This window comes from Neopelma chrysocephalum, unplaced genomic scaffold (assembly GCF_003984885.1).
Source record: "Neopelma chrysocephalum unplaced genomic scaffold, ASM398488v2 Primary Assembly neopelma1_23, whole genome shotgun sequence".
NCBI lineage: Eukaryota > Metazoa > Chordata > Aves > Passeriformes > Pipridae > Neopelma > Neopelma chrysocephalum.
In genome coordinates, this window is record NW_020897691.1 from 33,138,054 (window position 1) to 33,164,915 (window position 26,862).

At 37.3% G+C, this 26,862-nt stretch overlaps 1 protein-coding gene across 3 annotated transcripts in view; it reads left to right on the forward strand.

Annotated features, from left to right (window-relative positions):
- HS3ST5 (heparan sulfate-glucosamine 3-sulfotransferase 5) overlaps window positions 1-26,862 on the forward strand; it is a 202,311-nt gene that overhangs the window by 102,668 nt on the left and 72,781 nt on the right. For all 3 annotated transcript variants that reach the window (XM_027692850.1, XM_027692842.1, XM_027692857.1), the window contains one exon: window positions 6,415-6,622. The gene's annotated coding sequence lies outside the window, so the exon portion shown is untranslated. The remainder of the gene's footprint in view (window positions 1-6,414; window positions 6,623-26,862) is intronic.

Here is a 26,862-nt window from a genome sequence, read left to right on the forward strand (position 1 = left end):
AAGAATCCCTTATGGTGGTTTTTCAGCTGTTCACTTACAGATTGTATCAGGCACTACATGATAAAATGTAGTAAGTAGCCGTGAAGAGACAAGGCAACTGATATTAATATGTACTCAGATTTTGAAGGGAAAAAATCCATAGCAATTGTCATAATATATGCTGATTTTTTTACTCTTCCTTTCTGCCCAAAAATAGTTAATGTTGTGAATACTATGTTGTGTATTTAAGTATATTTGAACATAAATAAATAAATTATATATATGAGAAATATCTTCTTAACAAATTTCTTCTTTTTAGATATAGGTACCTTAACTGCATTCATGAAATCTTCAGACCAGGTTCTCAGTTTGTAATGTGCTGATGAGCATGTGTGAGTCCCACTGGCCCTCCTTGTCTTCTCACTGTCACACAAAGCTGCCAAGGGTCACTATGTGTTACAGCCTTCCCTTCCCAATGAGCATGGTGTATCCCCACTGCCAGGGCTGTGACATGAATGCTGTCATAGCTCCATCCGCTCCTTGTACGCTTTTGCACTGTGTCTCGTGTGGTAAAAGGCACCTCTCTGCACCGAGGCAGGGATGCTGAGCCACTGGCTGTTCCTCTCTCTGACTCATAGAAAACACATCTCCTGCTAAGAAAATTCGCGGTTGCCTTGTGTCTTCAAAGGGGTCTGCCCCCAAGAGGAAGTTCATTATTTATTTCCTACAAGAACTAGTGATTTCCTCATAAAGCTGACCCATTTCTGTAGATCGTACAACATGAGTTTCAGCTGCTGTAACTGGCTGTACAGTTGTGCTAATGTGCTGAATTTACATCAGTAAAGCAGCTATTCTTTTCCCAGGTAGCAATTTGTACTGAATAGTTGTTGCACAACTGGTGCACAAGAACACACATAAAGTGTATATTGTATATACTTATATACTTATATGGTGTATGTAGGAAATATGGTGGATTAAAGGTATATATATATATATATACTTTTTTGTGGTACTTTGAACAGCACTCATATATAAATGATATTTTGTTTATTGTACATACCCCTGTTGAAGGGTACTTTGAAAATACTTGTTCATGCTTATTTTATTCTTGCTTTTCTTATAAAATATTTATTGCAACAGAACCTTGTTATTTAAGACTACTGCCTCAAGAGATTTAGTGCACATTTCATACCTTTTTTAATGTAATTTTAGTTTGATCATTTTTTTTGTTTTGTTATAAATTTCTCAGAGTAGACACATTGCACTGGGTTTACACCACAGTAAAAAATTACTCACTGTGGAATGCTGATCTCACTTTTTGCCTGACAGCTAAAGAGGAAAAAGAGGAGGTTTGTGCTTATTTTGAAATGTGGACACACTAGCACAATGTGTTTACCAACCTCTATTACACCTTGATGCAAATAGTCTAAGTCATGTTTTATTACACTGAAATAGTTCAAAAGGAAAAATGTATCTTTTTTAAGATGCAGGTTGCTAGTATTCAGCTTTTTGGTGGCAAATCATTGAGCTGTTTGAAGTTCATTCTGTCATGCAGCCAAAGTTTAACTTGGAATTGAAAAGCTGATGATGAACACATGATGTGGTGGCCATTATTACATGTTAAGGTTTCACACATCTCTCAAACATTTTGAATACCAGCTGAAGTAATATGTGACATGTCAAAATTTGCAACAATGGAGGGTTGTTTACCTGAGGGTAATTGTGTTTCCTATATATCTGGCAGGTGGAAGAAGCAATCTATAGAAATTCCTCCCAGATTTCATCAGCAGTTTCTGGACTACGTGCGGTCAGCTCTGCAGGACTGTGCTGCAGGGTTTCCCAATACTGGTACCCCAAGGCAACCTGTCAGAAAGATTTACCCCAGAGATACGAATATTAGAAGCTCTGGCTTCTTAGAAGTTGGGGCAGTCTGATTGTCAGGTTTGGGGAGATGCCATAGGCTGAGAAATTTTAGGTTATTCTGAAAATTATTTTTATGGAGCAGAGAATTTGGATCAACCCATGAGCTAAAGATCATGGCATAATTTAGAAAGAGGGTAAGCCTAATTCAAGTCAAGAAATCTTGGGGCTGGCAGGGAAGCTGGCAGGGAAATGACATACTAGGGTGAGAGGGAGTTCAGAGAAATACCAGAAAGGTGAATGTGTACAGGATGGGCCAGCTTTGCAGGTATTTGCAGAGGGAAGCCAGGGGAAGCCTGGAAATGAAAATCTGTGTGAGTGAGACTTGTTTTACTTTTTTTTTCCCTTTGTCCCCAGTCACATAATTGCTTTCTGTATCTCTTTTCTTGGCATTACAGCAAATTCATTTATTTTTGTAGGGACCAATTCTGACTGTGACTTGAACCTTCCAGAGTAGCCTTGACACTGAGAGTTAATGCCTTCTGTCTCATTCTGTAGAAGTGTTAAATATGATTCAGCTGTCATGGTCTAATCGAACTTATTTTATTTTTCATTGAAAAGGACGAAGTGTGTGCACATGACCAGACTTTGTGTATTATTTGAGGAAGAGTAACTTTCATCTGTGAATAAAGAGCAGGTCAATTCTTAACATGTCCAAGTCTTCAGTTGTTTGCTATTTTCTGAGCTAAAAAAAGATAAATTAAAAATTTAAAAAAAAAAAAAGAAGAAAATTTCTTTTTAAATTCTGCCTCTATGGGATGAGGACACTCTTGTCTTTTCACCTGTTTTTATAATTTTTTTTTCTTGAACCATACAAAAACCCCCACATTTAACAGATTCAGAGAAGGAAACTGGTAAACCAACTCAGGTTCATTATTTAAAAGAAACAAACATAACCTTCCAGACTTATTTTTCGGTGTGCTTTGACTTATGATTTTTAATTGTTCAAGTCCACAATACTGGACACTGGAGCAGCCAGATAGCTATACAGTATTTAGTTGCCTGTGGCAGGAGTGGGAACCAGCTCAAAGCTTTATTCAGAGTAGGTGACTCATCTTGAATATTTTCTAATGAGATACAATATCCTTTGCTTTGGAATTCTGTGAACTTTGAAATGCTTTTAAGTCATCAAGCAGCTGAGTAAGGAGTTTGCTCTCTTAATGAGGAGTGACGATAGAGCTACATCCATGGGTTATGCTTTTATTGCTTAATCCTGTCCTCCTGTCTCTTTACTAAGTGAATGGAGGGAAGGCAGGAGATCCCTCCTCATAAGGGCCTATATAAGGACCACAGCTGTCTGGGGTATGTTCAAACAACTGTATAGAGAAGAAGGCGTCAAGCCTGGCAAAATATAGTCTCTACTGCCTATGATGAGTAGGCAGGTCTGTGGGACCTGTGGCCAGAGTGATACCTAGGACATGAGAGGAATGAACCAGATTATTTAAAAAGGGAACCCAGGAGCAAAGTGGTCTCGAGTTGCACCGGGGAGGTTTAGATTGACTATCAGGAAATATTTCTTCACTGAAAAGGCGAAGAAAACATTAGAACCTTAACAATTCTACCATTATGTGATAACATGAGGCAAGTGAGAACACTGAGAAGACCAGGACCTGGGTAATTAATGGACTGAAAGAGTGGCTAAGGCTTTACATGCAGGAACTGCTTAGATCCCTAAAAATTTTGGTTTTTCTCTATTATGTTAGCCTATTTAGCTTATTAAAACAAAAGCATCTAGGAGGGGGTTTTTGTGCAAAAAGAGTTACACAACTTATTAGTTAATAGTGTTAATGCTAATACTGGCACTCTTACAGAAAAAGCAATCAGTCTGTTGAAAGGATTCCTACTTTAAGAAAGAAAAGTGATCCTTTTGCCCTCTTGTGGGGCATAGAGAACTGGATCCTGGGCATGAAGTCTGAAAGGACACATTAGACAGACTCTAGTCTTAGTTAGGGTGAATAAATGCACATTAAAAATGGACAGTCATTAAACAAAAATCCCTAGTGTTCTCATTACCACAAATAGAAATAGTTAAATTAGAAATCAAATTAGAAAAAAAAAGTTACTCCATTTAATTTGATTTTTCACTTCATATGTATTCATTTAAACTGTTTACAATAAATAAATCAATTACATTTGTGATCATTATATATAATTATATGTATTGATACTAGCATATATTCCATGTTGAATGGCAGCTTTTATTGGTAGATCTGTCATTCCTGAAACTTACTGTTTATGATCAATATGAGACTTCATCAAATAACAGAAGAGAAATTCTATCTAAGTTTGAAAACAATCTATTCTTGGCAGAATGTATGTGTTCATTTAAACTGAACAGAATCCATTTTGTAAATAAGTTTACTTATTGTCAACACATTATTGAGTAGTCTCCTCAAGCCTGATGGTAAACCAGTTCATTCTGCCAGAATGCCTATAAAATTATATGACTTTTAACAACATTATTCTTAGGGAGGTTGAGTACTGCCCTTGAAAATTTTAAGTTATTTAATTCATGTAATCCACCTGTTGGAAAGAGGGGAAATGTACATATGCAGCTTTTCTCCAAAAGTGTTTTCAAATCTCCCTTCTTTTCTCTAAAACCTCAAAGTTGGTGATCATGGCCCTTAGAATACATTTTATTTTCCTTGTGAACAACTTAGCTGAAAATCCTGTAACTCAGAGCAGAGCTTATTTGTGACACATCAAGAGTCCCTTGAGAGCTCTCTCTTAAGGGATTTATCACATTTGCTTCCCTCATAGTCTGTGTCACACATACAAGTGATAACAAACACTGTTTGGATCTAATGCTACAATCTATATCTCTAAGTATCACTGACATCAAAGGAATCAGACCCTTATGATTTTCAAAGTGCCATTCACGTCTGATAGATGAGTTCATTGTCTTCTTCATGTGACTATTAATCTTCCTCCAGGGAGAACTTGTAGGCTTACAGAGATGTTTTGTAGAGTTGGTTTATTTGTTTGCTTTCTATAGCCAACCTATTAGTTCTCAAACATACTGTTCATGATACTGGCATGATTTCTCAGAGCAGTAATTGCCATGGTTTATTAGTTATTTCAGCTGAACATTTACTCTATGAAACTGAGCTATCAAAAGAGGGCTTTTGGGACACTATCAATTCGGTCTAATGTATGAGCTCGAATTATTGTATCATTATAATATGCTGCTTGGTGTCTTTTGCCATTGATTTGCCTACATTTTTTAAATTGCTCAATCAGAAACCATTTATCTGATAAATTATTAATGAATAAGTGTTTATGATAGAAAAACACAATATGCAGAATTGTAAATCATGTATCATACAGGCAACAGCAGACAGAAGTAAACTGCTGTTGAGCCAAGTAAGTGTTTTATGTAATGTAGAGGGAAATTATTGGGTGAAATAAACACTTCATTGCAAAGAAAGGGCAACTGCTATTTTCCTAGACTTGTACATTTCTACGTTCCTTTATTGGTGCAAGATTTAGTTTCACATGTGCAAAGGCAACTGCACTTTTTAGACTCCAGTCATAATCTAAGGTGCTCAAACTGGTCATTCTTTATAATATTTTTGTAGAAACCTTTTGATTTAATTCTGACCCTCTACTCACAAGTATTTTTTCCCAGCTAAGCGAATAATTGTGGAGATAATGTCTTTTGGCGGGTCACATTGGCATTGATGATTTTGAGGGCTTATCTGTATTGCAAATTCCTTATGCTTGATTTACTTTGAAAGAAAGTGGATATGATCATACCTGAAGCTAAGAATTGCAGTATGGAATTTGCAATTAAATACTATATTCACGTTTGTATCTGTCTCCCATTTCTTCAATATGTAGGCATAGATAACTGAAAAAAAAAAATAAAAAAAAAAAACAACAACAAAAAACCCCCACAAATACAAACAAAACAAACAAAACAAAAAACAAAACCCAAACCAGCCAACAAAAAACAGAAAAAAGAAAAAGCAAGATCAGTTAGACAATCTCACTAAATATTTTTAACATTTTCTCCAGGTGGATCTGGCATTATTCTCAATATAAAAGTAGTTTCTCCAGTGATTTACAAAATGGCTGTAAAACACATTTCTGTCCAGTATCAAGGTAAAATGTAGCACAGTAGCAATATCATGTGCAATATATTGCCTCTTCCCAGCAAAGATCTAACATTCTTTTGTCTCTAACCCACTTAAAATAAGTGTATTTAGCAATTTTCTGTCATCAGGAATGGCTTTTGTGTGGGGCTTCGTATTGTGAAACATTTGCTGTAATTTTCCTTTCTCTTCCCCTTCCTCCCTAATCTGTGCTCTAGATTCCAGGCTGCCAATGTTTACAAGATACTGAGACAGTACTTTGAAAAACATGAGCTGACAAGTACTACCTCTGGGCCCCTATTGAAAAATAATTATTTTCATTCTTAAACAGGGAAACAGAGTGCTTGTTTTTTCAGTTGTTTAGTTTAGCTTGTTGGGTTCTTTTTAAAATATGCAGCAAGTGTCTTCTCTTTTTGTACAGGCTCAGCAAGTTGTACACCATTTCAGCAGAAATGTCTGATTTTTCTATCTGCATACCTGGGCAAGCTTTATTCCCTGACTGGTCTTTTCAGTAAACACTAAAGACTTCCTGAGACTGAACATTGGAACAGATGAGTTAAATTCTTCTGGAATGTTCTTCATCAAACGTAGATGTGCTGGACTTTCTGGACGTGCATAAGGACACAAAGGTTAGTATCTTCCTTAAAAGCCTGAAGTTTCAGGACTGTTTCATTTAACCTTTAGCACTGCAGAATGCGTTTCAATTTTTTGCTTAGACAGAGACACAAGTGAATAAAATGGTGAATTGACATCGCATATAGAGTTGAGATCATGCTTTTAACTGCCACATGATAAACATGCTTAGTGAGCTGATACAACTTATAGCCCTCTGAATGACTCTCTGGCCAAAAAGAGAAAGATCTACCCTTGTTCTGAGCTTGATTACCATTAAACATTTTTGTGGTAGTTCTTCTAAACTTGGATTTAGTGCATTTCAATCACTCTCACCTGGTTTACAACAGGTAAAAGGGGGACAAGAGTATTCTACTTACCTTTATTTACAAGATGGTTCTTGTTTGGGGATGACAGGGTAGGTGTTTGCTCAGCTGTGTGTTTAGTTGTTCTAGATGGCATGTGGACTTGAGGGGAATGACAAAAACATACACAGCATGTTAGAAAAAAATTAATTTCTTCCTAATGGCAGCTATTCACTTTCTGGAAGCTGTGAGATTTTAATAAAATTCTTTTTCTATCTTTTCATCTCTCTTAAAATATTATATAATCTATAGATATTATTCTGACACTACTTTGCCACCTCAAGAAATCAACCTTGATCAGGATAATTCACTGATATAATTTTTCTATGGCATGATGGAAAATGTAGAAGAAATAATTCTGAAAACAGTACATGCTCAGAAATGTGGTGGAATGTGTGTGGGCATATATGCACATCAAGTCATGTCTCAGACACATAACTGACAAGGAAAGTAGCAAGATCATAAAGATACATCAGGATTTTCAGCACTAATCATAACATTATAAAAAAAATTATGTTTATAATTATGTGGATAATGCTATGAGAAGTAGAGAAAGTGAACAATCGTAACCTTGATTTTATTCTATGATTGCCATCTGTTTTTCGTCTTTTGCAGGATATTCTTCAGGATTAATGCCCCATCTTGGTTTGGGGAAAGAGGGAGAAAAGTTCTTTTCAGTTTTACTCTGGCAAAGTTGTCTTAATTCATATGGCCATTTTTAAAAAAATAATTAGTTTTACAAATACTACTTTTTCTTTTTAAACATCCCCACAACCTATTAAAATAATTTCAGGAAACTTATTGGCTAAAGTAGATGGAGCTCAAACTTGATGTAGTTAGAACTACAGGAGTTGAGTTCTGCTTTTCATTTTTGTGGAGGGATTCTAGTGATATCATCTGAATAATAGCTTTCTAATCAATCTCCTTCTGTCTGCTACTCTAGCTAGTATTTATGTTTGCATTCTAAATGCCTAGTCCCTGAACAAAATAATTAGAAGACAAAAATATCATCCCTTATCAAAAGATATTGTTTCCCCATTGGCACCAAATGTCTTCTCCAGATAGGAGAAGAGGAGAAAAAAAAATACAGTTTTGGTTTACCCCAATTCTATTGAAGTTACTGAGAATTTTTGTAATAGAGTTCAGTAGGAACATGAATATAAAAATACAGACTTCATTCAAAAGCGAAAGTTGCAAGAGGAGTTGCAAGATTGTGTGGTTTTCTGTATGGAGGAGAGCTGTTAGTTCTCTGAGGTGCCCTCACTGTGATGCCTAAATATTTTCCAAGAAAGTAAAATTGATATTGGGCATATGTTGTAGCTTTAATGTGTGGACCTTTTTATAATATTACCTCTTTTGACGCAGCCTAGGATATGGTTGGCCTTCTGGGATGCAATTGCACACTGTTGTCTCATTTCCAACTTTTCATCCATAAAAACCCCCAAGTCTTTCTCCGCGGGGCTGCTCTCAATGAGTTCATCTCCCAATCTGTACTTATATCTGGGATTGCCCCAACCTAGACACAACTTGCACTTGGACTTGTAGAACTTCATGATGTTAAGGATCCTATGTGTCTTTCATTTGGCCTAAAGTATTGTTACTAAAGCACACATTCATTAATACCAGTATAAAAATTTGGATGGAAAATTATAAAAAAAAAAATTGCTTTACTCTTCAGTTTTGTGAATTTTTTAGTTTGTGCTAAAAATGTTGCAAACTTTATTTATAGATTGGAGAAAAAACTGTCTTTGACAGGTAATGAATGGATATGTTCATTTAAACAGTGCAAATCAAAAAGAATAAGATAATTATCTGACTGGCTGCAAAACCAGTGGAGTTTCACCTGTCCAAATTTTCCATGATTAATTTTGTTTCTGGCTGACTTTTATCAAATGCATGCAGCGAGGTTTATCCACAAGGCCTGCAGAAGCTTAGGTAGCAAAAGTAAGAAATTTCCCTAATATAAGTGAATAAATGATGGCTATACTGAATTGAGTACCTAGCTTATTAGATCAAAAGAAACATTGTGGATTTGATGAAGAAGAAAAAAATAATAATATGATGGCTTATGAACTAGGAACATTTGGCATAACCTGAGATTTAAAACTGATCCTGCAGATTTTATGCTAAACCTATGGCATACAGACTACATCTTGGAGGGTATAACTTCCTGCCAGAGGCTGGGAGGAGAGTCCCCTAACATGGGAAAGACTGAATTTTGCCCTTCCATGTCCTAGGAGGTTTACTTAATATGCAGAAAGAAAAATGTCTTCTGTCAAATATATTTTGTGAGAATGAAAAACAGAAGTGATCTGTCCACCATTTCAGAAGTAGGTCAGAGCTGTGAATCCTTATCTAAAGCAGCAAGACTGAGACTAAACATAAGGTCCCTTAAGATCCAGAAAAGCAGGTTGAGTTTAAGATACGTTCATGCCCTTGTCATCACCTTTGCCTGACTTCTTGGTTCTCCTGAGAACCACCTTTCACATAGGAGTAACCACATCTTCCTCTCAACTATTACTTCTTATCAGAAAACCTAGAGCTACATACATCTATCTATAGCAGCAAAACAAGGCTTAAGCATGAGTTTGATCCCTGTCTCCTGCTCATCCATCCCATCTATTCACATGTTCCCTAGCATGGTTTTGGCCCACAGTCCCACTCAATGCACAGTAGATTTCAGGGAGCAGCATGGGGAAGGGACAGTTTCCAGGAAGCCACTAAGAATACAGCCACCTTGTTTTGGGATGGAGAGACAGGGTCACCCACACTCTGGGCAAAAGAATTAGTTCTGGTCTGCTTAACTTAAGAACATTTCCACAGCCAAGTGTTGCAAAGCTGAGGCTTCCACTGACTCTAGTTGTGGAGCACAGACATCCATGCAAGTTGTTTCATCATATTCTTTTGTTGCCAATCTTTTAAATGATCACTACTTAAGGGACAGAGAATTTGAGGAAGATAAGCTGAGACACATCCTCTTCCATTTTGGACTCTTAGACAGGATGCAATGCAATGTATTTACAGTATTTATTGGTTTTATGCAGTAAAACACAATTTATTTACAGCATTTACTTCTCTTACACATTAGAACACACACTGAGATCTAATCCTAATCCCCAGGCCTTTTTATTTTTTTTTTGGTGTAATTTCTAGCTTTAATGAGATAAAGAATTTACATGAAAGAAGTTATGTTTACCATGCTACTCTTGTGGCAAAAGTTTGTTCCCTGTGTCTTCTTGCTAGTTCATGGTCTTTTGTTCATGTTTGTGTAGTCATTTCTGGAAACTGCGTAAGAGTTTACCTTACTAGTATGTTGAACACCACATCTATGCTGATTCTGATTAAATATCTGTATTACAATTTTCTCCTGTACAAAATAAGAAACTTTTAAACATGGAATTTTTTTCAGTAATAAATTGATGAGAGAGATATGATGATAAGTTGTAACAATATAATAATTAAATAATTAAAGTATAAACCCATGAATTCTAGGCATTTTGTCCCTTCTATGAAAAATATGAATACCAAACAACTTTTACAAAAGGTACTAAGGATGTATGACTTTCCCTTTATCGACAATTTCATTCATGTAAGATTTAAAAAATATTTGATTTATGAAAATGTGGGCATTTTTACTCACTTGGAAAAAAAGGCACTTTAAACAGCAGGATGTAATTTCAGACTATTTGTAGTCAAGAGGCCTCTGCTGAGCAAAATACTCATTCAATTTAGAAATGCAGATTATAATAATTTTCCTATCTCCCTCACAGCAGGACTCCTGCCATCATTTTGCAAACCCACAGGTTGCAGTATTGAATGACTAGCTAACTTCAGTTTCAGGTAACACATGCTTTAAACATATTCTCATGAGCTCAACTTAGTTATAATGCAAAGCTCCTTAGTTTCACCAAGTGAAATGGGATACACTTAAATTGCCTCATCTAATATAATACTTCTTAATACATGCAAAGTGGTTTATGATGACAAAGCTTGTAGAGCATGAAAATCAGCAGGGAAAGTAAGGTTTTCTGGCTAAAACTGTCAAAAAGAAGTCCTATTTTATATCATTTCTATTTAAGAAGGTTAAGAATGAGGAAGGAGAGATTGGAATAAGAAATAATCAGTCCAGAAAAAATGTAAATTTAGGACATTAACCTTTTAATATACCAGCTCTACCAAACAAGAAAATTATCAAGTAAAGCTGTTCCTTCAGTAATATCTCCTGCACCGTAAAATTAAATGTAAAATACACAGAGGCCAAAACATATTGCAGTAAGAAATTATAGTCTTTATTCTATCTATTTTATGCGGAGTTTTATATTGTGCACCATGTTTCTATTTGCTAGTATTAATAATCCAGTTTTGTGTGGCTGTATTAATTTGCAAGGACTTTCTAATTTCAGACAAGGTGGAGGAATTGCTTATTTTTCTTCCTCCTTTAAATGCTAAGTGAATATATCGCAGTCTTGTATATCTTGCAAACACAGGACCCCAAAACAACTGGTAACATCATTTTTTTTCCAATATCCTGCACCTGCAGTCTGACTATAGGGTTGTAAATCCTTTCCCTACATCCTTTTCCAATACTCCCAGAAAACTCTTCAGAGAGGGGCTAAGCTGCTACAGGCTTTGCAGATGACGCCCAAGTGTATATCTCATTTTCCACAGATGTAACCAGAACCATCACAAAGATGTTGCACTGCCTAGAGGAAAGTGGCTCCTGGAGAAGAGCATCTGGCTGCAATTGAATTTGAGTGAGATCCAGACAATATTGGTTGAAAGACAGAAATGATCCAAACAGCCAGTTGAGCAAGATTCCTAGGTGCATGCCTTAAGCGTTGGTTTACAATGAGGCTGTTCACATCCTTGGAAAAAGACAGGAATAAGCACGTTGCTCAGCTGTGGTTCCACAGAATGAACCAAGAACTCTTTTCAGTCCAATTAAAAGCATCTGCAACACATTTTTTTTTCAGTCCTTGCTGGCTTTTCACTGTGCGTAGAAAACAAGGCAGCAGAACCAACAAAATCTAGAAAATTCTTACATGCCTCTGGAAAAAGGCCTAGCCACAAAGATCTCTGCTTACTTTTTAAGGGATTGATATAACTCACTGTATCCAGGGCTGTTTCACCCTTCACAGTAAGAGAACATTGTTCCTGCAGTGCAGCGTCTCTTAGGCTCTCTTAGGTATTAGGATGGAAAGCACTAATCTTGTTCTCAAAGGTACAGCCTGTTTGAATCTCTGGATACCCGTGATTACTTTTTCATTTTCTAGAAATGGACAGATTCTACAAGAAACAATCTGAAACCTTCCAAGCAAAGAGGGTTCCTGAGAGAGGCATAATGCTTCTCTTCTGGTTTTGCAGTGAGTTTTAGGGTCTATACACACTGAAAAGGTCTTTCAATAAAGAATTTGACTTCCAGAAGTTCTGTATGTCTGCTAAAATTAAAATTAAAGACAAGTGATTTAAACTCTGGGATATCATACAACCATCCTTCATCTGTGAAGTTTCAGCATTCAACAGTTCCTATAGGAATAAATAACTGACGAGTAGAGGTAAAAGCACATGTGAAAGCTGTAAGCAAATAATGTCCCATGAAAGCACACAGTTGGAGAAGCCACACACAATATTCTTGGGGAAGCTGGGAGTCCAATTTCAGGATGGAACAGGTCTTTTGAGCCTGGCCCCAAACACTAATGAAAAGTTACAAGCATCTTTATGGAGCAGAAATAAACTGTAAAACTGTTGGTATTTACTGTCAAAGTCTTGACTCTTTTCCCTGGCAGCATTATCTTTGCTTTACTCAGTTTCCTCAACAGGGAACAGAAAAAAGGCTTCCTGGGGCCTCACTCATGAGGAGTTTGTGGATCATCACCTGCAGCTTATTGACCTGGATTTTCTGAGGTCAACATGTGACCCAAGTAAATAAATAGTTCTCTTTTGTTTCCTCCAGTTCACATTAAGGAATAAACAAGAGTAAAATGACAATCCAGCTCCTCAGCTTTTTGCTTTTCTTCTGATGATTGCATAGTTTTGATTTTTGGTAGATAACTTGTCAGAAATTCCTGTCTCAAAAGCAAGGATCTATTCATACAGTACTCAAGTCACCCTGTTTATTTTCCGTATACATTTTGCATATATGAACTGGAGTACGATTCTTATTTGGTTAATCTTTGGGCCTCATAAGGAAAATACATTCCTAGAACATTTTCCTCCTAGTAAATCCTTCCTTGTAGTCTCTTACTGGCTCACCAGCTGTGCTGCTTATCCCACCTTCATTCACTTTATGAAAACTCTTTAAAATGTTCTCCATTAAAGGCTGTGTAGAAAACTCAGTGCCTGCTTGTGAGGCACTTGTAGGAACATGTAGATATTGTGAGGAATAAAATAAAAAATGCAAAACTACTATTTAATTGGTATGTGCACAGCCATGCTGTACTTACTGCCATCATGAATAAAGCATTTGTTTTTCTAAATTGTGCATATATTCCTAGAGGGGTACTTAAAATACAGAGCTTGTTAGAGAAGACCTGGAAACAATGCAGAATTTCTCCTGTTTCAGCGCTCGAATCATAAGGTATAATCATAAATCCTGGCTGCAGTCTGACCAGCTAAAAGGGCACAAGGGACTCCTCTAAAAATCTGGGAATTTTTTTTGCTTGACCATTTGTGTAATCCAGCTTCCCTGAGGAATGAACAGCCAACCAATTCACTTCAGAATCTAGTGGTGTCGTCCCTCCCAAAAATGCCCTGTCACTTTGGGAAATCCCATCAGAGATGGGGCAGTGAACACCCCAAAACCCTTTACTGATCAGCCTGTGCCTCCTGGAGCCTTTGCAAATCAGAAGCTGCAGAGTATTTCGCTCTCAAGGGGATGTAATGAGAGCTGACACGCTTTGATCTGCTAGGAGACTCACAGGAAATACTGCCATAAAAATACCGGGTTCCTTGGGGAATTTATGCTTGTTGATTTGGTTGGTATTTTTTTCTATATTTTTAATGGTTACTTAGAAGCTTAAATCCTCCTTCCTTCCCTAAAAGAGAATTACAAACCCAATTGCAAGTCTTGTATACTAAAGTTTACTGTGTCCTTCCTCCTTGTTCTGATAGAACGTGGCATTTTCCCTCCTTTATTAATATATTGGTATTGTAATGGAGATCAAGAAAGCTATTGTCCTAGTGGGCTTGACAAAGTGATCCCTGCTTTAACAGTTTTGCTTTCTTTTCCCTACTGTTTTTGATGTACTAACTTTACTATTTTGTGGCACAAATACTATTCGCTGATTCTTTTCTCCTTGCAGATTAATGTGCGTCAACATGAGGTGGCAATAGTATTTTCTTTCCATAATGCACTTTGTTTTACAGCTATATGTATGTATTTGTGTGATTCCGTCACATGGTAATATATACATATTGCTATGTGAATATCTGTTACAGCTTGTTTGAAAGTGTCAGCTGCACCCTCATGCAGTCATAAAGCTAACCATAAACAAAGGTTGAATATTTGCTTTTTTAACATCTTGTGGATATAAGCATTCTAAAACTATGCAAATTCCTACAATGGATAGAACTTTGTTATAATTTTGCTGCCCAGTGTTGTGTAACACTGACTTATTCCTAATTTATGTCCTTAAGAACAAAAGTCAATGTCCTTATATATATTTCTGGATTATTGGCATGGTCCTAGAAGGATGTAAACAGCTGAAGTATAGTACAAGAAGAATCTGAATACAGAAACCTACCATTTGAGAATTCACAACCATCTTAGCTTGCAAGAAAGTTTGTCACTTCAAATCCTGTGATCACACAACCCAGAAGCACTGCTGTATTGGCTATGCTGTGTATTCAGGTAACTGTCATTCTGCTGGCAGTTCAGATCTCACAAGACAGGTACCTCCAAAAACTTATGTTCAGCATTGATTGGACACTGAAAATTTCTCAGTAATCTTGAGATTCTCACCTGAGAACATGAGCAAGTTTTTCCTGGTTTGAGTACTTAGGCTTTAATTAGGAAAAAAAGGAAATAGAGACCGAATTCTAAAATTCACATCTCATTTTCAGAGGTAACTGACACCAGGTCTGCTTTCCAACACCAAGTCAGCAGAGACTGTGAAGCCATAGGATAATATATAGAAAGTGTACTCACTAAAATACTTGAGTGTTCAATGACTTCTGCTTATGCATTTGTATTCTTGTGTTATCATGGATAGAAATGATGTTCAATGGTAAATGGAAGAAAACCATGGAAAATAAATGTATCAACTTCTACTTACTGTTCCATATCACAGATGCTTCTTTAATATTTCAGATCCCTTGACAGCTTAAATATGTGGATGTTTAGAAAAAAAAGCCTTTCTGCTTTTGTCCTGTTTTGCAAAATTCAAAATGTCACATGAATATCACCCCATTTGTGACTCAGATTAAACGGTTTGGTACTTTTCAGTTTCATATTCTAAAAATAGCATGGATCTGAAGTTTATTTTCTTCATATCTTCTCTTTAAAAAATCCCCAAACAGCTGGAAAGATTGCTCCATCTAAGTAGCTATTCCTTTCATCAAATATATCAGACTTTTTAAGTCATTTTCAGAAGTTATTATAGGTTCATCCAATCCTCTTATTCTCAGTAACTCTTGGAACTTGGCAGCTCAGTCAGATGTGAAAAATAATCTAATTTTTATAAGCACTCTGAATATGCTGGAAGTTAGGTTTTCAGTAAATAAATGTCATGTGTTTTTTTTTCAATATTCATTCCAAGATAGTTGCACTACCTACAAATGACTGAACTAACACAGAAGACTAGCATTTCTGTACTTACAGAAACCGTGCTGGAGACTGGGAGACATGCATTTGGATTCTTTGTCCCCGTTTCTGAATATCATGACTCCTTTACTTAGAATATGACTATATCTCAAAGATAAACTAAAAATAAGATAAGGAAACATTTTCCTTTATTTTTTTCCCCTCACAAACTGTGTAGATCTCACAGGTCCAAACTTGAATTGTACAATCTGTTCCTTGGCCTCATTGGAGGGACTGAGAAGTTTTCCTGCCTAGAATCATAAGCATGTAGCAGAAATCTCTAAATTGAGAACTTGCTCATTTTAAGCTGATTTTGTAATAAGAAGCCCAGATCTGAATCACATTCTGGAAATGTTTATCTCTTGGCACTGCTTATAGGGAGAGTTTAGGGTGACTTCAGCTCCCAGCTTAGTCACTTAACTGAGAAAGTCGTCATGATGGAGGGTGAATCTGGACCCTGATGTTGCCACAATCCTACTCCAGATTCCCCATGAAATCTGACTGTAGCCGAAGCTGATGGGAGTTGTGTAATTGACCCCAAGCAAATACAAGCTCTCCTCAGACCTTGATTCAAAACTTGCCAGAATGTTTAACCTTGGAAAATAAGGACATATGGAAATATTGACACAGCCTTGAAAGCTGTAACTCAAATGTGCCTGTAGTAAAATGTATTGAGATTGTAGCTTTGACACAGGAATGGGATGATGCATAGCTCGATGAATACAAGAGGTCTTTTCCTTTGAAACTCCAGACAGCAGTGCTCACTCTCAGCAAAGCTTAACAATATATAAATAGCTCTTTGTCACTGTCATGAATGCTTGTTTACAAATCCCTCAATCCCACTGAGTGCAAATAAAAATTGACAGGTAACATTATAATTGAAGGTGTATGCACATATGCTGCAGTGTTTTTTATTTCTGCAATGTTGTGTTGGGCTGTGCCAAACACACTGAAGAAATGGGACCATTGCAATCATTTTAACAAGTTATTTGGCTGCATGCATGATGTGATCTACTTCTGCGTCTCGTGAATGCATTCAGCTCTACTTGTTAACCAGCAGAACATTATTTATTAATGAGTTCTTCATGCTTTATTAAGCCTAATGTCAAAACACCTCTGTGGGACTCTAGGCATGTTCTCTCTTTGTGTTAAAGCTTTCTAAAGAAAATGAAAAATTATGCGCCAAAGCTGCAGATAAAACCCAGTAGATATCAGTTCAATTACTCTTGATCCTGGCAGATGATGTTTCTGAATATTTGTGAAAGCACAGCATTTGATTGTGTGCTGGCTTAAATTAAAGCATTCTGCAATCTCAGATGTATGTAATTAGGGTGCCTTAGAAACCTAACAAGGCTACTGTGGTCTCCAAAGCTGAGTGGAGCACTCAGATGACAAAAACTGACAAGTTCACTGTAGAAGTAGAAATGTTGTTTTTTTCTATGGACTGATGCTCCATATCAGAGGGAAAGACTTCTTCATGGGAACCTTAAAATGATGTAAAGTAGTAACAGGGTGAATTATCTGTGTGATTTTTTTGTCATTTGAGATTACTATTATAGCTCAGGAAAATAATTCTGCAGTTCAACAAACTTTTCAGCCTTGATCTAACAGAACATCTTGTTTTCTAGCACTGGTATGAGATTCAAATCCAGCAGTTCTGCCTGTAAGAACATCCTAGGAATGTATTTCATGATTTTTCTACATGCATTGGTATTTAACGTCGATTAAGCAACACCAACTTTTAGACCATAGAAACATAGACAGAATGGAATAGATTTATGATTTTACATAGTTGAAAAAAATAGTAATTCCAAGAAAGTCAGCATATTCATCACTTTTTTCTTGAAAGAGATGTAGATTCTTCAGATAAAGCTCCTAGATTGGTCTTATCTTATATTTGAAAAGGAACCATTTAATCATGGGAGTTTTTTAAAGATTTTGGTAAACAGACCTAACAATGGCCAGTCAGAATCACCAGAGTTATCAAAATAAGAAGAAATCATATTAAAAACCTTAATCTATAAGAACTTAATAAAATTAGGGGTCAGTTCCTTTTATGAAACCACAAAAGAAGATACTTAATATCTCAAGTGACAGACAAATGGTTTAGCTGTTGAAATATAAAGTTCTGCACAGTAGAGATGTCATTTTGTACTGAAGACAGAGGTTCATTATAGGTTTTAGTGGAGATCCAAAATAAGGTGTAGACTTACTTTTGCTTTCAACTCACCCTAGCCTATGTTTATGTATCAGATAAACAAAGTTGCAAAATGTGACCAAAGACACAGGCCAAAAACACTGGCTCACTTTCCAACTCCAGCAGCAGAAATCTATGGAGAAAAATTCCTGGAGGCAGTTGCAGATAGATGATTTGGACCCTGCATAATCACTACTTCTTTATTTCCTATTTTCTATTTGTAATTACTACCAGTTATGAATATTTAATGTGAGCTTGTTTTGCACTTTTCTTTTTTCTTTCATCTTGCTACTTTCATCATCTTTCACAACATCTGAGAGATCAATGTAAGGCAATGGGATGGTTGGGGAATGTACCATGTCATTACCGTATCACAGCAAACAGAAATAACTGGGAGGACAGATCCTCAGCTGGTGCCTGAGAACGGAGCTGACCTGATTTCAGTAGAAGCTGTCCAGTTACAGGCTGTCTCATGCAGAGACCTCTTGGCACAGAGATTTCGGTAACATAAACTGAAGAGTGCCAGGCCTCCCTGTTGGAATGCTTTGTACCATCTTCTGCCAAGTAGACACTGGAGCCTGGTTTGCCTCTTTCCAAGTGGAATCATCAGAGAAAGAGTCCTGCCTGTCTGGTGCATGTTTTTTGTCTGGCACTATTTATAAAGCTGTGAATTAAGACAGGGATGGTAGAGGAAGGCTCTGCTCTTTTTCCGTTGGTTATGTTTTGTGATAAATAATTGATCTTGCTACAGATGTTAGCCTGTAAATCCCAATGGGAAGGAAGCACCCCTGCTAGCCCAGAAAAAAATCTGAAATGACACAGAGGCAGGATCAAAATTTAAGTCACATCCTTTCCATTGGTGCTTCCTATTGTTTAGCTTGGTTAACTGCAGAGGGTTTCTCTCACAGGGTGTAGGAGTTTTTTCCCCCATGTTGTTCAGCTACCACAGTTATTACAGATTTTCCTCCTCCCAGCCTTCGTATGCATTCCCTATGTTACGTGCACCACACAGTGTGTAGATGATAGAGGGTTATACAGTGTGGCATTGCAGGGCTGTACCCAGCTCTAGATCTGGCTCAAGAAGCCTTGGACTGTACAAAGGCAAAGAAAACAGGTAACTTGGCTTCTTCGGAAGTGTAAAGCATTGCAGGCTCGTCACCAATCCCATGGCAGTCAGGCATGTTGCAGGTATTGTTTAAATGGGTACTATTTGTTAGTTATACACTGCTGTTTCTGTATGCTCAGAGATTTACGCTAATATGAAAGTAGAACTAGATGTCATCGAATCCTTTAGGTATTTTTTTCTTTTTATCTAAAAAAGATGTCAATAAAATTTCATTTGTTTCAGAACCAGCTAAACATAATTTGCCACTGAGACCGAACTAGAGTCCAGAAACTCAGCAGCAACTCATTTTAGACCAAAGGGAAACTGTTGAGAGCTTGTCAGGTCCCTCAAGAGTACAAGGGAGGCAAGCAAGTCTGCCTTGTACAGCTTTCCCAAGAGGACATAATTAAAAATCACCCTATTCAGGAACTACTTTATATGCTTTTGTTTTTAATAAAGCCCTTTGAGACCAGCAGTGGTATAATATTCATACTGCTTTTTGTCTGTGTATGGTCTTTATGCTGCTCACTGACAGTCTGCCACACTTTCTTCTCAACTATTTGCCGTCTAATGAGCAAACTTGTGATTAAATGGAAGGTCACTTGCTTCTTTGCATGGATTCAGTACAAGCACAGCATGAAGAAATGCAGTTTTATATTTCCAAAAATGAAATTTTAGGTGATTACTATGATTTTTGTGGTATGCACATTCCTGTGAACACAGCATTTTTTCAAAATGCAAATTGTCTATTTATAGCTTACACTGGTTCTGACTGTAACATTCGCCTCTCACTGAGCACAGCAGAGCCATGGCCAGCTTCACCGGCCTCACCCATGAGCTGATTTTGGTACACACTGTCACTGATATTTACGCCTGGCACACTGTCACATCCTCCTTTGCTGTGCATGTGGGAGAGCTCACGGGGAATCATGAGGCATGTTTCCACCTCAGTGTTGTTCAGAGGAACCTGCTATGGGTGGAATTATCAGATGAGACAGGGTTCTGGTGAAATTTGGATTCAGCCCACCCCTGTGAACTTGTGAAGCTAAGGACACAAAAATCCTCACATCTTAAATGAGTGCAGTTACTGTCATGTTTCTTTCTGGAAATCTATAAGATGGCAAATACACTCAAATAGTCTGGGTTCTGTGCAGTGTCATCATGGTAATTTCACTTAGTCATGTGATTTTTACCCTTTGTTGTACACATGTGCAGCCCATCATTCTGTATCACACAGTAAAACATAACCTATTACATATGCAGTAAGGAGAAGGGAGAAACTGCCCAATCATGTAAAATTAATGCTTTAATGATTGGATTTTTGTTTTGTTTTGCTTATGTTTGGGGGAAAAGCATATGTGGAAAGCTCTTCTCAGTCCTCAATTACTGCTGCTCCAGGCTATATATGCTGTTGTAGCAGTTCTGATAAACCCACGGAAGATAATCCCTTTTCCGTCAATGGCACATTTGCTAGTGTTTCTACAGCAGTTCAATAATGTCTTTATTGTGTAATACTGTATTTTAATAGTCAATTAAAATTCCCATTGAGTTGAAAAAATAGACTTAGGAACTTCTGAAGACCATTTGGCTAAAAGTACACATGAGACTGTGCACATAATCACTGCCACAACACTATTCAAACTTACTCAAAAGCCTCACCTTATCATAATAAGAAAAGTGGTGAGGCAAGAGAAAACATATGTACCTTCCTTTATAAAGGAGTCTATTGTTGAATTGAGTCTCATTGCTCTGTCATGACATTGTCCCTTCTCTTTTTCCTCCAGCACCACCACCATGCCTCTTCTACCTTTTGTTCATTTTCCCAACTCCATTCTGTGTTGTCTCTCTCTCTCTCTTTTTCTTTTTCTGTGGTGTTGTTGTTTTCCTCTCTTTCTCGTGTTATCTACTAATAACAAATAGTGCAGTGCTTTTATGTTGAGAATGGGAATGTGATGAATAGTCCAGTAGTCAGATTACAGGGGCTTCACAGAGACTTTATGTGAATTCTTTTTTTTGTTTATGCCTTTCATAACAAATTTGTTTACAGCCAGCAGGTTAAAATGAATGAAGGTAACAGGGAATACATAAAATAAACTCCATATGAATAAGTACACTACTAACAGGGAACAGGGCTTGCAAACACGAGTCATTCGCACTCCTCTATTGCTCACTTCTGCCATCGCCGCAATGTTATCTTCACTCCCATGACACGTGGTGGGTTTCTTAACACCTCAGCTGCTGGAATCACCTATTGCATGAAGATCTGTGCTTCCATTCAGTATTTCTCAATTCTCTCAGTTTCATTAGAGGATCTTTTGTTTCCAGATGTCATCAGTAGATATTCTTTTGGCACTTTTAAGATGATTTCCTCAGGACCTTCCCCCATACGAAGAGGTGACAAGCTTATATAGTGTAGTTCACTGCCAGATATTTTGTGGGATCATGTTCATAATATTTAAAAACTCTTGCAATTGCTCCACAGAGGAAGCATATTGCAGCTTCCACAGTCAGACACTGCAAGCAAAGCAAATGACAAAACTTGGGAAAAACCAAGACACAAACAAATCTCCTGTTTGAGAGAAGAATAATTTTAGCCTTTTGGAAAGACAAAGACAAAATGAACTGCAAACAATGTTTCATTCTTCCTTGTTCTGTTGCCTTTGGTCTTTTGATTCTCCAGGGTAGTGTGCAAATAAAAGTGAATTGGTACTTTAAATGTACTTCTGTGACTCTACATATATGTTATTAATGTGGATTTTTCAAGACACAAAAGGACTGTGATTAAATTGTATGAAAAAATACAATGGGTATCTGCTTGCAGGGCATTCCCCCTTCTGTTGTTTACTGCCAACTGTGAGGATTCATGGTGAATGTTGGGGGAGTACACAAACAAGTTTTTGCAGGGAGTAAAATCTGGGTCATGATGGGCTGGGGAGAGTGAAAGGGGTAGATTTAAAAACTTGCAAAAACAGTAAAGCCTATGAGAATTGTTGCAGAATGAGGCAAGGGCTTGCTGGAGGCAGGTGTAGGGGACAGTAGCAGAAGGACAACCAGCAAGAAATAAACCTGGCATTTTTTGTTCAGCATTTTTTTGTAGTTGAATCATTCATTCCACCTTCTGAAGTGTTTGCCTCTTCTTCCCTGGTGGGACCTTCATAAAGTAGTGCACAGTCTGGTTTCAATTACATACACAGAGCAAGGAGAAAAGACTAATGCCACATGGGGAACTAGTCCTTCTCTGCAGTGGCCCAGAGATGATGCTGTGTGCTCCAGTGCACCTCTTGGCACTCCCACGCAGAAGGAAGAATGCTACAGCACTCCTCTTACCTACAAGCTCAAGCTTTCTACCATGAAAAGCAAGTGTGGATGGAGAAATGACAGGGTTATATCCTGAAATGTAGCCAATATAAGCACCCAGGGACTAGGGTAGCCTAATGCAGCATTAATTTACTTCTCTTGTTTGTGTGTATTGTAGCACAGTATTTAGTTCAAGATTACGTGCTGTTTTTTCCAGACCTCTGTCTGCTTCGTTCACTGTACGGGAGGGACCGTGCACCAAGGGCAAACCAGCAACACAGAGAAAAAAATCTGCTAATCTCTGTAGGATGCCAGTCTCATATGTGGTAAAAATTAAAGTTATATGACAGTAAGGCAGAAAAATGCAGAAATAAAAAATTAAAGCACCTGAGTCTTCAAGAGTGGGTATAGCAATTTCAGCAGTTACTACACACCAGCTGTTCGTTACTATTCTTTAGCTGGAGGTTTCTGCCTTCACAACTAAGTTGCATTCACTGCTGACAGTTTAAAACTGGCTTTGTGCTGAAGCCAACTCAAACTCCTGATGAGGGCATTGAAACAGTGTAGCTGTGGATGTTGTAACAGCAGGGGAGGGCAGCTCCTGAAATTGCTTTACCTCTATCCCAAAGAAGACATACCTAGAGAGAAAACTCTACCTTGTGTTTCTCCTGGCCTCTGCCACAGACTTCCAGGTGATGGTGAACAGGTGACTAAAATTTTTCACAGTTGTCCTCTAACTGCATTTTACTCCCAATTCATCCCATTTGGCTAAGCAAAAGGAAATACTTGGGGCCTAATGACAAAAATAGTGAGCAACTCTCCACTGTAGCTTAAGATCCTGGGTAGCTTCCTCTGAGGATGCCAGCAGAAAAGGGACACGTTGTAGGCTCCTCAGACTGACTTTTCAAGTTAGTTGTTACATTTGACAATTCATCTTGAACACCTGTAGTTCAGTTCCGTGTCCTGTGGGGGGACACTAGCAATAATCTCACCTCACATGGGTATTGCTAAGATATGTATTTTCAGTTTTGAAAAGAACTTCATAGCAGAAAGTCTGCATTTAAGGAAGCTGTCATTCCTATTAGAAGTAGAAAGTGAAATTCAGCCCATCTGTTGTGTATTGCTGTCCGATTTCAGCTTTTTCTCTCGTACTTGTAAAATTCTTGAATGTGACAAAAAAATATGACAATTTTTTTTAAAGTTGCTCTTCAGAGCATGTGGCAAATGATGCCTGGATATCCTTTTCACGCTTTCAATGTGTGAGTGAAAGGATGTATGAAAATACTTGTCTTCCTTTTCTTTCCTTTTCTTTTTTCTTCATTCGAGCATAGAGTGCTTCCTTTCCAATACTAGCAAGCACCTTTCTGTGTGTGCCCTGTTTTCCGTACTGGTTAGTTTATTCTGTCAACTCAAAGTAGTGTTGATCAGGAAGCTGATATGGTTACTAGCAAGCCATATCTAATGTGTTGATTTCAGTCCACAAGACAAGTTTTCTTGATACTAGTTAAGCTGGTAATGTAGTAAAGTGCATGGTTGATTTATTTTCTGGAAATTTGCCTTACATTATCATTATATGTAAGAATAGTTTACATTCCTATGATCTGATCATCACAGAGTGAACCAAGCAAGACCCATCAGTTCGGTTGTCTTCTTGGGTGCTGCTTAATAGTGACACTGCATTTGTGATGAAGAAACAGCAGCTTGAAATATTCCCTACTGATACTGCCAGAAGAAAGCTGGAAAATCTCCAAAACTCTCTCATTTTAAAAACATTGCTGAATTTCTTTGTGAATATATGAATATACGTATCTTGCTTATTTGAGCAATGAGATTTTCTTTTTCTCACTTGACTGTACTTTCTTCTTGTAGTACATACTGCTTTAGAAAGAGATTAAAGCTTACCTCATGTATCAAGGGTGTGAGGTGGGAATTTTAGTGTTATGTATATTAAAATTAGGAATTTATATTTTTTTATCTGTATTCCATTTTGCAAATAAGGGGAAAGTTGGAGAAAAGTATACACTCTATATTAAATATGACTGAATTGTCACTGGAATGGAATTGTTCCAGTATTGAAGGATACTGATCAGAAATATATCAGGATAGTGATTAGAAAACAGAGTAACAAGTCGGTAAAATCAAAAGGCCTGATTTCTACAAGAATCGCAACCCCTCTTGTTTGAATAGAAGCAGAAAAATAAATTTGGAAACATATTTTGTATGAGGTCACTTGTGGAGCAATGTCTATACTTTTTTTTTTGTTAATGTGATGTCTGTATTTTTTCTTCTGATAGTGGTGGGCAAGCCACAGAGATATCTCAAGCTTTGGGAAAGAAATGTCAGCCTCTCAGATTCTGCTGCCACCTTCCAGCAAGCAGCTGAGGAGGCAGGCACCTCCCTGAGCAAGGTCTGACCTACATTTACCCCTGGCGGTGACATCCTTTCAACCTTTGTCATTACTCAGAAATTACAATCAAAACCAAAATTACAGAAGGACTTAAAAAGAAAGAAGTCTGAAGGTAACAAAGAATTCCTCCTATAGATGGATGGAAGGAAGAATGGAGGGATGCATGGATGAATGGAGAAATGCTTCCTCTTCTCCCTCCACTGCTGATCTGTCAGTCAGCCAAAGGAAATTAGAAAGTGAAAGTTATGGCCCACGTGGAACCAAGAGAAGGCAGTACATTAGAAATGTCCCCAGATTGCAAACCCAGGTGAACTGGATGCAAATCTAACAATGTTATTGCTCAGTGAGGAGGATTTCCTGGGGATAAAAGGCAATAAGCACAGAAATATCTTTGGGCAAGTGTTAGTCTCTAGTGTGACCTGAGCAAATTCAATTTCATTGTGAGCCATGTTAACAAGGAGCTGAGCCTATAAGCCTTATAATAGTAAAAAAAAAGCAATTTATGCAAAATGGGGGCAATCCTCATCTCATAGTATCTAGAGAATATGCAGTTTTATAGGTGATTAATTGAAAAAAAAAGTACAAAAGAAAAAAGGGTTTGCATAAGTTATTTAAAAGCTTTTTAGTGTGCTGCTGCTGAGGAAATATTAAGAAAAATAGAAAGGGTATGGCACTTGAGGAAAAGGCAAGGCATTGTGGGAATATAGTATGAAATAAAACAGGATTCATTTATGTAATTATTACAGAGACACTGTAGTCATATAGTAGTTAAAAATTATGCCATAATTCCCCAAAATAAACTTATCTTCATGAAGTCAAGTCTTTATCTTTTCTACTTGATGTTTTTATTGAAACCAGAATAAATCTAAACATACAAAGAAATTAATAACTATTTCTAAAACACTGTAACACTGTTCCAGGTTTGTTTTGCCTTGGTTTTTTGTCTTTTTTTTTTCTTCATAAGATCTTCAAAATTATTTAATCTAGGCATTGCAAGCATAGCCACTCTGAGCAGAATTGCATACTGTTACCTTTATGTGTATTAATCAGAAAGTTGAAGGACAAATAGGTTTACACTTTCAAAAGCAGTCAGTAATTCACACTGAGTGGTCCATTTGATATGCATAGAAAAAACCCACAAAATATTAAATCAGTGTTTAATATCAGGTTGCTTTAAGTGTGTAAACTTAGCTACCTGACATCATTTATCAAATTTGGTATATTAGGTTGTAAATTCTTACATTTGTTTTTAAAGTAATAAACAGTCACATTTGCTGTTACTATACAAAATATTAATTACGGTAGAGACTTTCAAAAGAAATAAAAGCATAATGGACACCCTGGGTTAAATCAGCCTAGTTATGAAAGCTGGAAACAATAAAGGACTTTAAATTATTTTCAGAAAGTAGACATGGGGACTTCCACATCAACCTGTTCTTTTAAAAGGATGTTCACACCTGTGTTGCCATTTCTGAGGTGCTGAAAGTCTTTCAGTGCTTGTTGTTTATTTCAGTTTTTAAAGTTCTTTATCCATTTTGTTTATGTTTCTGCAGAGACATCAAAGGATTTTGACCTTAGGAAATTTAAATATTTTCTTTAATCGAGAGGAACCACCAAACCCTACTATTATTTTTCTGTAGCCACAATCCAGTTAGCAGACTGTTTAAAGCACTAAAATTAGACAACTCAACCTCTCGGTCTGAAATAAAGCACCACCTTTCAAAGTTATTTGTAAGTTGGTACACACTGCTTATTGGGATCTCATTAACCCTAAATCATTTCCTTAGTTTTGGTTTCTCAGTTCCAGGGTCATGAAGGTACCTGTCCATCATATGAGCCAAACCCCTAATCCAGGGCTGGGCTGGGATTTTGTACCTATCCCCATGTGTTTGGTGTTTCCTTCTGTTTTGCTCAAGCAACTCGCCCCCAGGCACAAAACTCATGTCTCTGTTTCATTACACATTAGATCACACGTGGTATTTCTGGCTGTGTTATGGGCCCAGCACTGAATCTCCTAACCAAAGCAAGTTCTTGCCCATGGCAGTGCTGCTACAGTTGAGGAACCCTCAAGGCACCAAACTCAACT